A 13,340-nucleotide genomic window follows, 5' to 3' on the forward strand; every position below is an offset into this window, starting at 1 on the left:
TGAAATCAGGATCTCAAAGAGACACTTACACTCTCATGTTCATTGCAGCATGATTGTGCAGCAGGAGCCACAGTAGCCAAGATGTGCAAATAAAAGTGCCTTGATGGATGAATGCAGAAAGAATATGGAGTATATATGCACACTGGAATATTATTCACCTTTTTTTTTAAAGTGAAATCATGCCATTCAGGGGAACATGGGTGGACCTGAAAGATATTATTTTCAATGAAATAAGCCAGTCATAGAAAGATAAACATTGTGTGACTTCACTTATTTGGAGAATCTAAATAGTCAAACTTACAGAAGCATAGGGTAGAATGGTGATTCCAGGGGTGGTGTTGGGGCAGTGGGAAGCTGATGGTCAAAAAGCACTGTTGTGGTCCTGCCTGATAAGCAAGTTCTGGAGATCTCCTGTGCAATGCAGCATTCCGATTTGCTAAGGGAATCGATCTTATGTTAAGTGTTCCTACCACACACATGCACACAAAATTATAATCACAATAAATAATGAAGGGGTGGGAGAAAATGGGAGGTGAACCATATGTCTCTAGTCTTGATAGTGGTGATGGTTTCATGGATGTGTACTTATCCCCAAACTCATCAAGTTATATACATTAAATGTGTACAGCTTTTACATCTCAATTTCAATACCAATGAAGTGGTTTTATTTTTTTTATTTTTAAAAAAAATTTTTTTTCAAAGTTTTTTATTTATTTTTGGGACAGAGAGAGAGCATGAACGGGGGAGGGGCAGAGAGAGAGGGAGACACAGAATCTGAAACAGGCTCCAGGCTCTGAGCCATCAGCCCAGAGCCCGACGCGGGGCTCGAACTCACGGACAGCGAGGACAGCGAGATCGTGACCTGGCTGAAGTCGGACGCCCAACCAACCACGCCACCCAGGCGCCCCCAATGAAGTGGTTTTAAAAACAAAAAATAAGTTTGTTTTGTTTTGAACCTCTACATTAGTGGTAATTTGTTGCAGCCGTAATAGGAAACTAATACAGGCACTCTTGGAGTATGATAAATAGCCTGGGCTTTGGAATCTAATGGACCAGAATATTGATTGTTTTTTTTCTCTAACAATTTACTAATTGTGTCATTTAGGGCAAATAACTTAATTCTGTTCAGTGTTGGATTCCTTCTCTGTATATAATCATACTGCTTAGCAGGATTGTGTACAGATTTAATAAAATTACTTCTGGGAAAGCATTCAGTTCTGAAGCATAGAAAGTGATAATGACTCTTTTAAGTATTGTTCTTTGCCAGGCATTGTATAGGTGCCTATGTATGTTATTACATTAATTTTTCCAGCAATGCCTTTAAGTTGTCATCACACAAGAGACAATAGGGTTCAGACAGGTTTAGTTACTTGGCCAAAATCATGTAACCAGAAAGTGAGAGTCATAATTAAAACATGAAAAAAACATGTACATGCAAGGGAATCTACTTGAGAGCTAGGCCATTGATCAGAATCTTTAAGGCTCATACTTGAAAGTAGCCCCTTTTGGGGCACCTGGTGGCTCAGTCCGTTAAGGGACTGACTTCAGCTCAGTTCATGATCTCACAGTTCATGAGTTCAATTCCGCGTCAGTCTCTCTGCTGACAGCTCGGCGCCTGGATCCTGCTTCAGATTCCGTGTCTCCCTCATTCTCTGCCCCTCCCCTTCTTTTCTCTCTTTAAAAAATAAATAAACATTACAACTAAAGAAAGAAGAAAGAAAGTAGCCCCTTTCAAAGAAAATCACAAAGCAGAGTTATTTCTCAGTGCCTAATGTATTAGCAATGCCTCATTGAGACATGTGTAATTGGAATCAAATTGTACTTGAAGTATTTGACAAATAAAACTTTCATTGTGGTCACAAATAGCAAGTGTGTGTGTGTGTGTGTGTGTGTGTGTGTGTGTGTGTGTGTAAAGAGTGAAGGGCAGAGGAGAAAAAAAATCACTGTTTTCTTTAGGTTAGAATCTGTACAAGGACAAGGTGAAATTCACTAAGACTCAAGGAGGAGAACAAGAAAGAGTTCTTCTAGATCTGTTAAATTTCAGAAGTCCCTTACATACCAAACTGTGTAAGGTGGAGGGCCAGAAGCTGGTTCAGGACACAAACACAACCCACCCAATTCAGCATTTTACCAGTTTCCCTTTATCTCCCCTTCTTTCCTCAGCCTCTGAGTCTCAGCACCCTCCTTTTGTTCCTTTCAAATGTCTTTGGCCCTTCACACTTCTCTCTGCTGCGTGCAACCCTGTGGGGATTGGGGATTGACCTTTAGTTTGGGCTGCTTTTCTCTGGAAGAGAAGCTGCCTCCATGAATTTTGGTGAACAAAACATTTTATCATAAACATTGTCATTCAGCATAATTTGTAAACTTTTAGCTGCCAATATTTACAACCAGGGCACAGCTGAGATTTTCTTCCAAGCCACTTGCTAAATGTGCATTAGTTTTCCTTATGCATATGATTAAAATTAAAGGAAAGATTTTGATTGGTATTCTAGGGATTTCATGCAAATTGCATGAATTGGAATGTCTTCTAGTACAGAAGATTTCAAGGCTAAAATGAGATTGCTTAGACAATTTTCATGCCCCTTAAATAACCACCTAGGTTTGTTGTGAATTGCTATGTCATAAACTATTTTCTTCCATAATCATTGTCCCAGAAGATTATGAAATAGCATTGCTTGTCATTCCTTTAGAAATGTTGACATAGTGAAGAATATTATGAGTTTTGACATATAATCATTGCAGCAAAATGTTATTGACAACCAAAACAAAAATAGGTGGTATGGATTCAGTTGTGTCCCTCTCCCAAAGATATGTGGAAGTCCTAAGCCCAAAACATCAGAATGTGACCTTCTCTGGAAATATGGGCCACTGCTGATGTGATTAGTTATGATGGGGTCCTACTAGAGGGAGCAGAGTGAGCCCTTAACTGCATATGATGATTATCTGTATAAGAAGAGAGATGCAAAGGAGAGGATTGCTTTGAGACAAGAGAGGCAGAAATTGAAATAATGCATTTACAAACCAAGGAATTCCGGGATTGTCAACAAATGCCAGAGACTAGGAAGAGGCGAAGAAAGATTGTACCCCAGAGCTGTCGGAAAGAGCAAGACTCTGTCAACAGAACTGTGAGATCACAAATTTCTGTTGTTCTTAACACCAGTTTTGGTGATTTGTTATGGCCACCCTAGAAACAAATACAATGGGAGAACCAGTATATGCTTGATAAATCAATTTATTATGCATGACCTTTTTAAAAAAATTTTTATAATGCTATGAATACAGAGCACAAAGTCAGGGAAAAATCAAATTGTTCAGAGACTAACATTACTACTCTTTTAAAAATATTGATCATTTACCTCAAGTTTGTGCATTTCATATAACACTATTTGATTGAAATAGCTTTTTGTTGTTGTTGGGGAAGCTAGAAGCTACTGATGGTTCAAACTATTTTTTAAAATTCCAATATAATACATAGCATAATACAAACAGCACAGCGGGTAGTTCTATCTAATAAATAGATGGTCAAAGGACTTTTGAATAAGAAGAATCATCATCAGTAAGAGAGAAAATAGGACTTTCCGCCAAACCTGTGGATAAAGAAACATTCTTTTTATTAAATTTGAACGACAGACCAAATCATTGCTAATACCCTTATGCTTTCTTGTTTTTTGATTTGTATCTAAATATATTCCTCCGTGAATGAGCAGGTGTTCACAGTTGCCCATTTGTTACCCTTTGCTTGGTCTGGATTTCATATTCATCAGGCTTCTCTCCCTCCTCTACGCTCTGAGCTCTGTGTGGCCCAAGTCTGAAGAAGTGCTAGGGATGGAGTGTGCCCCTTATCAACTTATCCTGAGAATTGACTAACCATAGCCTACACTTTCTCTTAGATCCTACTGGATTCCCCCTGCTTGCCCAAGTTCCCCTCAAAAGTTTCTGCTGATCCTTGCTTTCTTCTTTTTAGCCTGTGAAAGAAAAGCCTTTTCTGTTGGATTTTGAGACACTTGCAGATTTCTGAGATATAAGTGTTCTCCCCATTTAAGCAATGGAATTTGTTACCAATAAAGTCCCTCCTTATCTAAGTTTGGGTTTGGTTTGATTTGACATGACACAAGCTCCCTGACCAAAAACTGTGCCATAGTTAAAATCATCCACAGGGAAGAGCTGATGAGATTATTCTCAGTATTTATATAGTCAGACTCTGCTTTAGAGTAAATTGTTACTATCTCTATTACTTTGTTTTTCCTCAAGCTCTTATTTCTCATCCTAAATTATTTTGGTAGTTTCTTGATGGCCATCTTCATTGTTTGCCTAGATCCCTCTCACTCCAGCTGCCACAGACCTGCTGGTAAAACAGTCCTAAATAATCCACCCAATCACCTCACTTCTTTATGCAATGATATTGTGACTGATGGTTGCTTGTTTTCATATCCATCTTTAAAACTAGATAATGAGCTGTGGTGTGAAGAGACTCTGACATAACTGTATTTATATCTCCAGTGGCTGTCTCACTGCTGCTCATTATGAGGTCAAGTAATAGCTCATGCCTGAATGAACATGAATTTCATTTGGACCCTTATTTCCTCCAATAATAACACAAGGAACCGTATTTATTTCCAATTGTTTCTTTCCAATCTATTAAAGAATTCCTTTATTTCTATGTCTTCAAATCTCCTAGCCAAACTACTTATATACTTTTCCTGGTACTTCACAGAGTTAAAAAAATTAAAATGAATATTGAAAAATTGATTGAATGAATTTCTAGTCTGTTTTTTTTTCTCTCCTGCCACTTCTCCCTTGAAGTTCAGTGGTTTAATTCTACGTTTTAGCCCACTTGTCTTTTCAGTTTGGATGCTATGCTCTTAGAAACTAACATAGTCAAATTGTCTTTAACATCCCCTACTGAGACTGACACACACAAAGCAAAATTCCCTGAAAGAAAACAACAAAAGCCAAGAAACAGATGGACAACAGCAGAGCACTGTCTCTTTCTGAAAGACATATTGCTCAGCACTCTTACTTGCCACTCCAATTCTGACAAGTTGTATCCATTTCTTCTTTTTTTTCCTTCTCTGATTTAGTCTTTGATTCAATCCATCATCAAATCTATTGATTGCCTTTCTTTGGATCCCTTTCTCATATTTCTCTAGAGTCTTTCTATTGCCAATCTATTTCAGTTCCACCATCCCTCTGCTTAATTATAGCCTAGTCATTTCACCCATATGAATCCCTCCCAAACAATACTTTTAGTATAACCTTCCTTGCTGAAATATTACTCAGCTATTCCTTAATAATGCTCAAGAAGTAAAGTTCAGATTCATTGCTCTGTCATTAATGGCATCAGGGAATTCAATTTGAAAGAAGTCTCTATGTATATTTAAAAACAATTGAAATCTTTTGGAACTATTCCAACTCTGAGATGTAGAACAGTCTTATTTTTCTCCAGAAAACATTGCTTTATTTTATAGTGAAAGTTTGAATCTTTCATAGATTTTGGAATATTTAATATTATTTTAGATAAAATTGTCATTCTAAAAGCAAATTGGTAATGTTTCCTTCTCTCCTTGTTGGTATTATATTAGAACATGGGTCCCTATTTCAATTGCTTATCAGAATCCCCAAAGCAAAGTTTTTGACACTTGTTGTGTTTGAATCATAATGGGATCTTTTTAACATGCAGATTCTGATTCAATAGGTCTGGGTTGCCTTCAGACTCTCTATTTCTGACAATTTCCCAGACGCTGTTGTTGCAGCTACTCCAAAGACTACATTTTAGAAGGAAACGTTTAAACAATATCGAGGCATAGATTTAGTGGGAGGGCAGCCTGCAGCGACAATTCTGGGACAATTCTGATTAAGGTCTTTTATGTCGTTTGTCTTTTAATAGTCTCACCAATTCTATAAACTGGTTAAGTGTCACTGTAAGACTTGTTTATCCATGAGAAAATGAAGTTTAGAAAAGATTAGGAATAATTCAAGGTCATGACATAGTAGTTGTCGGGACCAGGATACAAACACAGCTGTTTCCATCCCCAAATGCCCTTTACCCATCCCAGGACTGAAGTTTTCTTTTGCAAACAGGTAAGTAACTACCCTTCAGGAGAGTTACACCAGGCTACATCTCCTAAACTGGGGTGCTTTGGGTTTGATGCCTTGCTTTTGTTTTTTCTTATTTAGACTGTCACCACTGATACTTCTGGAATATAGAATTTCACTAGACCCAGTTTACCTCTGTAATCTTGTCCTGGAGCAACTGGGAAGCATTGTAAGGTTATTTATCTCTGTGATATCTCTGAAATTGTGGATGCTGCCAATATTGCCAATTTGGGAAATATACTCCCTGTATAGAAACAAAAGGAAAGGAACAATTGCAGAGAATTAAGACAATGGCCTTGCAAATATTTCACAATAATTTTGATGAAAAACTTAGGTTGTTAAACTTGGTAGGGACTCATATATCATCCACATGGTTGTTTCCTCAAACTTTTGGTCAGGTTTTCACTTTTTTATAAGAAAATATTCAAAAGAAGATAAAAATTATACAGCATTCACATTTTTTATACTGTTTGTTGATAATTTTGTTGTTTTATAATACTATGGGACCCCTCCTTACAGCCAAACACTCACAAAAGGCTTACATATTCTTTATAATAACCCTCCAACCTCCTACTTTGACCATCCTTGAATATTCCAGGAAGGAGGAATTTACTAGCTCGAGGTTAGATGGAATTGTTACTTCTCACTCTTGACTTTGGGTGATCTTGCTGTCTCTTACAACTCCCATATTCTTTAATATTTACTTCTGTCCAAATATCATTCATCCCTCCTTTGGAGTCTTTGTGCTATTGTAAATTCACTTATTTACTATATCAGTAAGAATTTTTGAGAGCTTATCACATTGATATGACATGTGAAAATAATATGAGATATCAAGGATATATTTCATTAAGGAAAATGTTAAACAAATGAAAATTTTCAACTTATTTAACATGGTCAATTTAACTTAAGACTTCATCACCCTGCAAAAGAATCAGAAGATGGAAACTTACCATATAATATGTGTTTTTAGCAGCCTCTATTCTCCGGTAGGCATATATTATACTTAAGAGAATCAGAATTTCAAATATTCTGTAGCCAAAGTAATTATTTGCCAGACTAAGGTACTTAAGTTCTGACAGAATAATTGGTCTCTTCAGGATGACATTATGAGTTTCCATTTAAATGGTACTAGGGCACAAGACTTTTGCGTCTTTCACCAGTGCAACATTAAAAAAAAATAAAATCAATATGTATTTTAGCCATTCGTTATATAGATATGTTGAGAGATAAGTAATGATCCTCCTTATAGAATAAATGCTCAGAGATGAAAATATAAAATATGTTTGTACATATTTTCACATTATCAGGAAAATACTTACATGGTGATGTTTTTTATGCCAATGATGCTTCTGTTAAAATAGAGAACAGATTAAAATTTTAATATATGCTTAATTATCAACTTTTCCAGTGAATGAAAATGTGTCTTACCTCCTCAGATGAATCGGCTCCCTTGGGGAAAAAAAAAAAGAAAAGAAAAAATAGTGAACATCTTCATTTTATAACTCTAAATTGAGTATAAAAATGCATTAGTTGCCACAATTATGATTAAATATAATGAGGCCAAGCCTTAGTAACTGATACATTAAACTAGTTTTTTTTCTTTTTTAATGCCGTCTTTAAAAGGAGTGAAGAATAACTTTTTGCTATAATTAACTTGCTACATTTTAATATCAATTCATTCTGGTACAAATTATTTTGTGTGTATAAAAGGGAAGAATATCTATCACGTGTGAATGAGTGAAATTCAGAAGCTAAGCTTTGGAATTGCTCAAAACAAACATTTTTTATGTGGATATGTTTTAAGTTGCTCAGAAGCTACTCACATTCAAATGTTTATGTGCTTATAGAGTCTGGTATTATATTTTTCTCTATTCTTAGATTTTTATTTTTCCCACTTGTATCCTATATTAAAAATTATGTGAGGGAGGTGCCTGGGTGGCACAGTCGGTTAAGCGTCCGACTTCAGCCAGGTCACGATCTCGGGGTCTGTGAGTTCGAGCCCCGCGTCAGGCTCTGGGCTGATGGCTCGGAGCCTGGAGCCTGTTTCCGATTCTGTGTCTCCCTCTCTCTCTGCCCCTCGCCCGTTCATGCTCTGTCTCTCTCTGTCCCAAAAATAAATAAACGTTGAAAAAAAAAATTAAAAAAAAAATTATGTGAGGGGCGCCTGGGTGTCACAGTCGGTTAAGCGTCCGACTTGAGCTCAGGTCACGATCTTGCAGTCCGTGAATTCGAGCCCCGCATCGGGCTCTGGGCTGATGGCTCAGAGCCTGGAGCCTGTTTCCGATTCTGTCTCCCTCTCTCTCTGCCCCTCCCCCGTTCATGCTCTGTCTCTCTCTATCTCAAAAATAAATAAACGTTAAAAAAAATTAAAAAAAATTATGTGATAAACTGTGTTAACCAAATGTTTTCAAACATGCACAAGAACTTGTTGGATTAGTTGAAGTATTACTACATATCTTAATGAATCAGTAACTCAACACAAAATATACCAACGTGAAAGAGGCCATTAATGTTAACAGAGTAAGAAATAAAGAAATGAGGAGGAGGTGGAGGAGGAAGAAAGAGCCTCGGAGAGGTCAAATTTACCTGGTGACAAACAGGTAAATGGCAATATAGGCCGGACATTTGGTTGGTCTGGAGCTTATAATATTTAAGTGTTTTTTATAATATAATATTTAAGTGCTTCTCAATCTCACAACTTTATGGAGCTCTTTTAAAAATTTTATTTTTACGGGGCGCCTGGGTGGCGCAGTCGGTTAAGCGTCCGACTTCAGCCAGGTCACGATCTCGCAGTCTGTGAGTTCCAGCCCTGCGTCCGGCTCTGGGCTGATGGCTCAGAGCCTGGAGCCTGTTTCCAATTCTGTGTCTCCCTCTCTCTCTGCCCCTCCCCCGTTCATGCTCTGTCTCTCTCTGTCCCAAAAAAAAATAAAAAACGTTGAAAAAAAATTTAAAAAAATTTTATTTTTACATTAAACTAATTATACTTGAGTGTCTCTCTGTGTTTAGAATGTTTGTGTGTGTGTACCCAAGATTTATTTTAAATCGATAATGAACATTTCTAGGTTAATTCAAAGAAAATGTCTATATAAAACCATTAAAATCTATAAAACTGAGTTAAGGAAAATGCAAACACAGGCAAAAACACAAGAAATAAGGAGAATCCTTGGATAACTACAAAGACCATATTATTCAAAATTCCCGGGTATACTTACGATCATGGCAACCATGAGAGCCATGATAAAGGCAAAGACAAGGATCTTCATATTTGGCTGAGTCCTGTGAAAGAGTATGTGAAAATCAGTAGCATTTCAGTAGCATAATCAGTAGCATAATTATCATTCCTTTATTTACAAGTTAAACATTTGTTGACCAAACTATGCTCCAAAGCCTTGGGAAACATACTGGAAATACAAAGACAATTGAAACACACTGCCTTACATCAAGGAACTTAGAGACTGGTGGGGACCTTGATAAGTAAAGATAAGTGCTGTGATATGGAAATAGTAAGTGCTATGGAAACACCCAAAAGGGACACCTTGAACAGACCAGAAGAACAGACCAAGCAAAAGCAGACACTGTGCTAGATTATATAAGATAAGTAAGGAGAGATGTTGGGAGCTGGCCAAGAAATACAAATGAGAGAGAGGCTTTCATGTTGAAAATGACACCGGTCAGCATGCAAGGAAGACAATAATGGAGACAGACTGGCCCCTTAGATTGTTGTGAGACTACAGAACCCACAGAATGACATGAGGAGAGTTAAGGCAGAGTTTAAAGAAATGTTTAGAAAGTAGAATGACAAGCAACAGGGACTGGTTTTATAAAGGAGTGAGTGAGAGTGAGCCAAGTTTCTGACTTGAGAATGGTGTGCATGTTGTGACCCTGGTATTAGAACATGAATGTTACTTGGCAGACAAAAATATATAATTAAAAAGAAGTTTCAGGATAAGTATTTATAAATACTTTGACAAATTGAATCAGTAAAAGTGATTTAATATTGTAAATAATCCTATTCAATCAAATTAATGTAATCTGGGATCATTTGACATGTGTTTGTAATTCTTTCTATGCAAGTGAACCCAGTTCTTTTGCTGTTGAAAAGCAGATATTTATTTCTGAATTGAAGACATATAAGTAAAAATATTTTGCAAACTATAAGGTAAATAATGGGCAAAGACTTTTTTTTATTGGCCATCAGTATTGGTAGAACATTATGGTAACAACTCTTGTCTAGGGATAGAAGAGACTGTTCTTCTACTAAATAACCTCAAATCTTTAACATATGAAGCAGAATTCAGGGCTGATGGCATTTTCCTTGTTCTTATCTGCTTATTTTGCCACATTGGCTTTAACTCAGGACTGTGGCATTAGATAAATTATAAAACTTAAATCTTTCTTGGTGAAGTTTTTTTATCATCTACTAGTTAAACCAAATGTTCAGTGATTTGATGATACAAAATAGAATGTAACTTTTGATGTTGTTTATAGCTGGCATTTTATTGAAAGTAGAAGACTGAGAGATATTCACAGTAATTGGTATGCCATAGGCAGATAGATAGATAGATAGATAGATAGATAGATAGATAGATTTAAGGACTTTGAAAAAAAAATTTCCCTAAAACCACAATAATAAAATTTTGAAATAGTCAATTTTTTTCAGCTGAATTACAAATAAAATGAAAATATATCATAAAAAATGAATCATTGAAACAAAATAGCCTATTATACAGAGTTAATTATGCAGAAAAATAGAAACTATTTTGGACAATGAAAAGGTAATGGAAAATGCATTGGTGCTGGGGATAAAGTAACTTTGAAAAGGTTGCTTCATTTTTTTTATTTTTAAAAAATTTTAATTCCAATATAGTTAACATACAGTGTTTTGTTAGATTCAAGTATGCTGCATAGTGATTCAACAACTCTATACATCACTGAGTGCTCACATTGATGACTGTACACTTAATCCCCTTCAGCTATTTCATCCATCTCCCCAGTTACCTCCCCTCTGGTAACTATCAGGTAGTTCTCTACTATTAAGAGTCTATTTTTAAATTTTTGAAATAATACACATTTGCAAAAAAGAGAGCTGATGCTACTCAATACAACATTTTCTTATAACATTTAAACTTCAACTTTAAGTTAAAGGTCAAAGTAATTATTAACAAAGTCAATGTCATATATTTAGTCAAAGAAATAAAATAGATTTTAGAAAATCCCACCAGCAGAAATGATGGGGCACATCTTCTCCATTTTCCACACCATTCTCTTTGTACAATAATTGCTATCAATTCAGAAGCACTGAAATCCTGAACTCACCTTCAGATCCCAACATCAGGTCATTACTTCTTTAAATTTTTTTTTGAAAAAATTATCAGTGAGTAATATACATTTTATAAATGGTTTTCAGCTTATTCTAATAAACAAAAGATTAGAATCAGGTGATATTTGATTGTCCATGAATATATTACCTGTTATCCAAGATGAGACTCAAAAGTCAGAGAACTCCAAATTCTCAAGCCTTAATTAAGAGTATGATGTGCTTTTCCTGAGGACTGATGTATTTAAATACACTGAAATCCTCCATTTGTTTTTCTAAATCATGTCAAATATGAGATCATATTATAGTACTGAAAATAATGCCCAAAATCTGTCTCCACAGAAACCAAGATAAACTGAACATGGTGATTTTATAATAGAAGATTGTTAAGAAGATGACCAGGAAACAAATGGACCTGTCAAATATTAATCCTAGTATTAGTCTAGGCATATGTGAAAAAGACAAAAGGAAATGTATGCAAGAGTAAACCAAGTGTGGAAATGAATTGAAATGGTAAAAATGTCTCTGTAGAATGCCATCTACCCTGTTTTAACTATTGCATGTCCAAGATGGAACAACTCTATGCCAAAAATGATACCATCTTATTAAAAGTTTATCTGTTTTTTGGGGCACCTGGGTGACATAGTCAGTTAAGCGTCCGACTTCAGCCAGGTCACCATCTCGCGGTCCGTGAGTTTGAGCCCCGCGTCAGGCTCTGGGCTGATGGCTCAGAGCCTGGAGCCTGTTTCCAATTCTGTGTCTCCCTCTCTCTCTGCCCCTCCCCCATTCATGCTCTGTCTCTCTCTGTCCCAAAAATAAATAAACGTTGAAAAAAAAAATTAAAAAAAAAGTTTATCTGTTTTTCAATTAGTGGTAATAACCAGCATAATAATATAGGAGTCATCATTTATTTCAAGTATGTTTCCTACAAATTATTAAAATTCTGTTGACTTTGGCATATTTTAAGTCTGAATTCATGTTGCCAAAATCCAGTAGTCTTTTGAGAATTGCATAATAAAGCAATTCTTATTTTCAAATCAAATTACCTTAGAAGCTTGGTATTACATAGCTCACATAGCAAACAGAGGAATATGTTTTGAAATTTGATTTACTTACTTTGATTCTCTAGAGGCCCATATTCCTCAATGGAAGCCATGTGTTCATAAGATTACATTAGATAGAAGGAAAAACTGTTTTCACCAGTTTCTAGTCAAACTTTATAAAAATTCACCTCTTTGCTACTAGTTGATTAATTCAATGTAATCAGAACTGAATATCAGAAAATAACTTTTAAAGTTTAGGTAAGTTCTTTGTCCCAGTCTATTATTACTCAAAGTGTGGTATGTGGGACTGTGTCGACACCACCTGAGAGCTGGTTGGAAATGCAAATTTTTTAGTCCCTCTTTCCAGACTCAGAATCTCAGAGGTGCACTGGGAATCTCATTTTAACAGTTTTTCCGGGAGATTATTTGGTACCATAAAGTTTGAAAAACTGCATGATAGGCTTATAATAATAAAAATGTATTATTTTCCTATAGACTTGATCCCATAAATAAAACTTAAGTTTTAATTTTTAACAGGTGTTTTAAGAAAATGTTTATTTAAATTTCATGCAAATCTTGTATGCTATATTTGAATAACTCAGTCAGAAAGTATTGTTATTCTCTGGGTAGTATACAAAATATGAGTTTTATTAAGACCAAAAAAAAAAAAAGAATTAAAGTCAAATTCAATTAATCATTGTTATATTTTTCACTGATTTCTAAGCGTCATAGATACATGGTCTCTTGTCAAATGCAAACACATCCAACTCTAGTATATTCTCAATGGGAAAAAGATATACAAGGTTTAGTAAGTATTGAAATAAGTCTGATTTTTAAAAATAAGCCCTGCTTATTCATTTTCGGATTGTCATATGACTTCC

General features: G+C 35.7%; 1 long non-coding RNA gene across 1 annotated transcript in view; it reads right to left on the bottom strand.

Moving 5' to 3' along the window:
• Positions 1-11,599, bottom strand: part of LOC123385049 — a 32,413-nt gene extending 20,814 nt beyond the window's left edge. Inside the window, exons 1-2 of the long non-coding RNA XR_006597030.1 lie at positions 11,568-11,599; positions 9,312-9,375 (exon numbers count right to left, since the gene is read on the bottom strand). This is a non-coding gene — a long non-coding RNA (uncharacterized LOC123385049). The remainder of the gene's footprint in view (positions 1-9,311; positions 9,376-11,567) is intronic.
• Between the last annotated feature and the right edge of the window lie 1,741 nt (positions 11,600-13,340).

Source organism: Felis catus, chromosome B1, assembly GCF_018350175.1.
Source record: "Felis catus isolate Fca126 chromosome B1, F.catus_Fca126_mat1.0, whole genome shotgun sequence".
Taxonomy (NCBI): Eukaryota; Metazoa; Chordata; class Mammalia; order Carnivora; family Felidae; genus Felis; species Felis catus.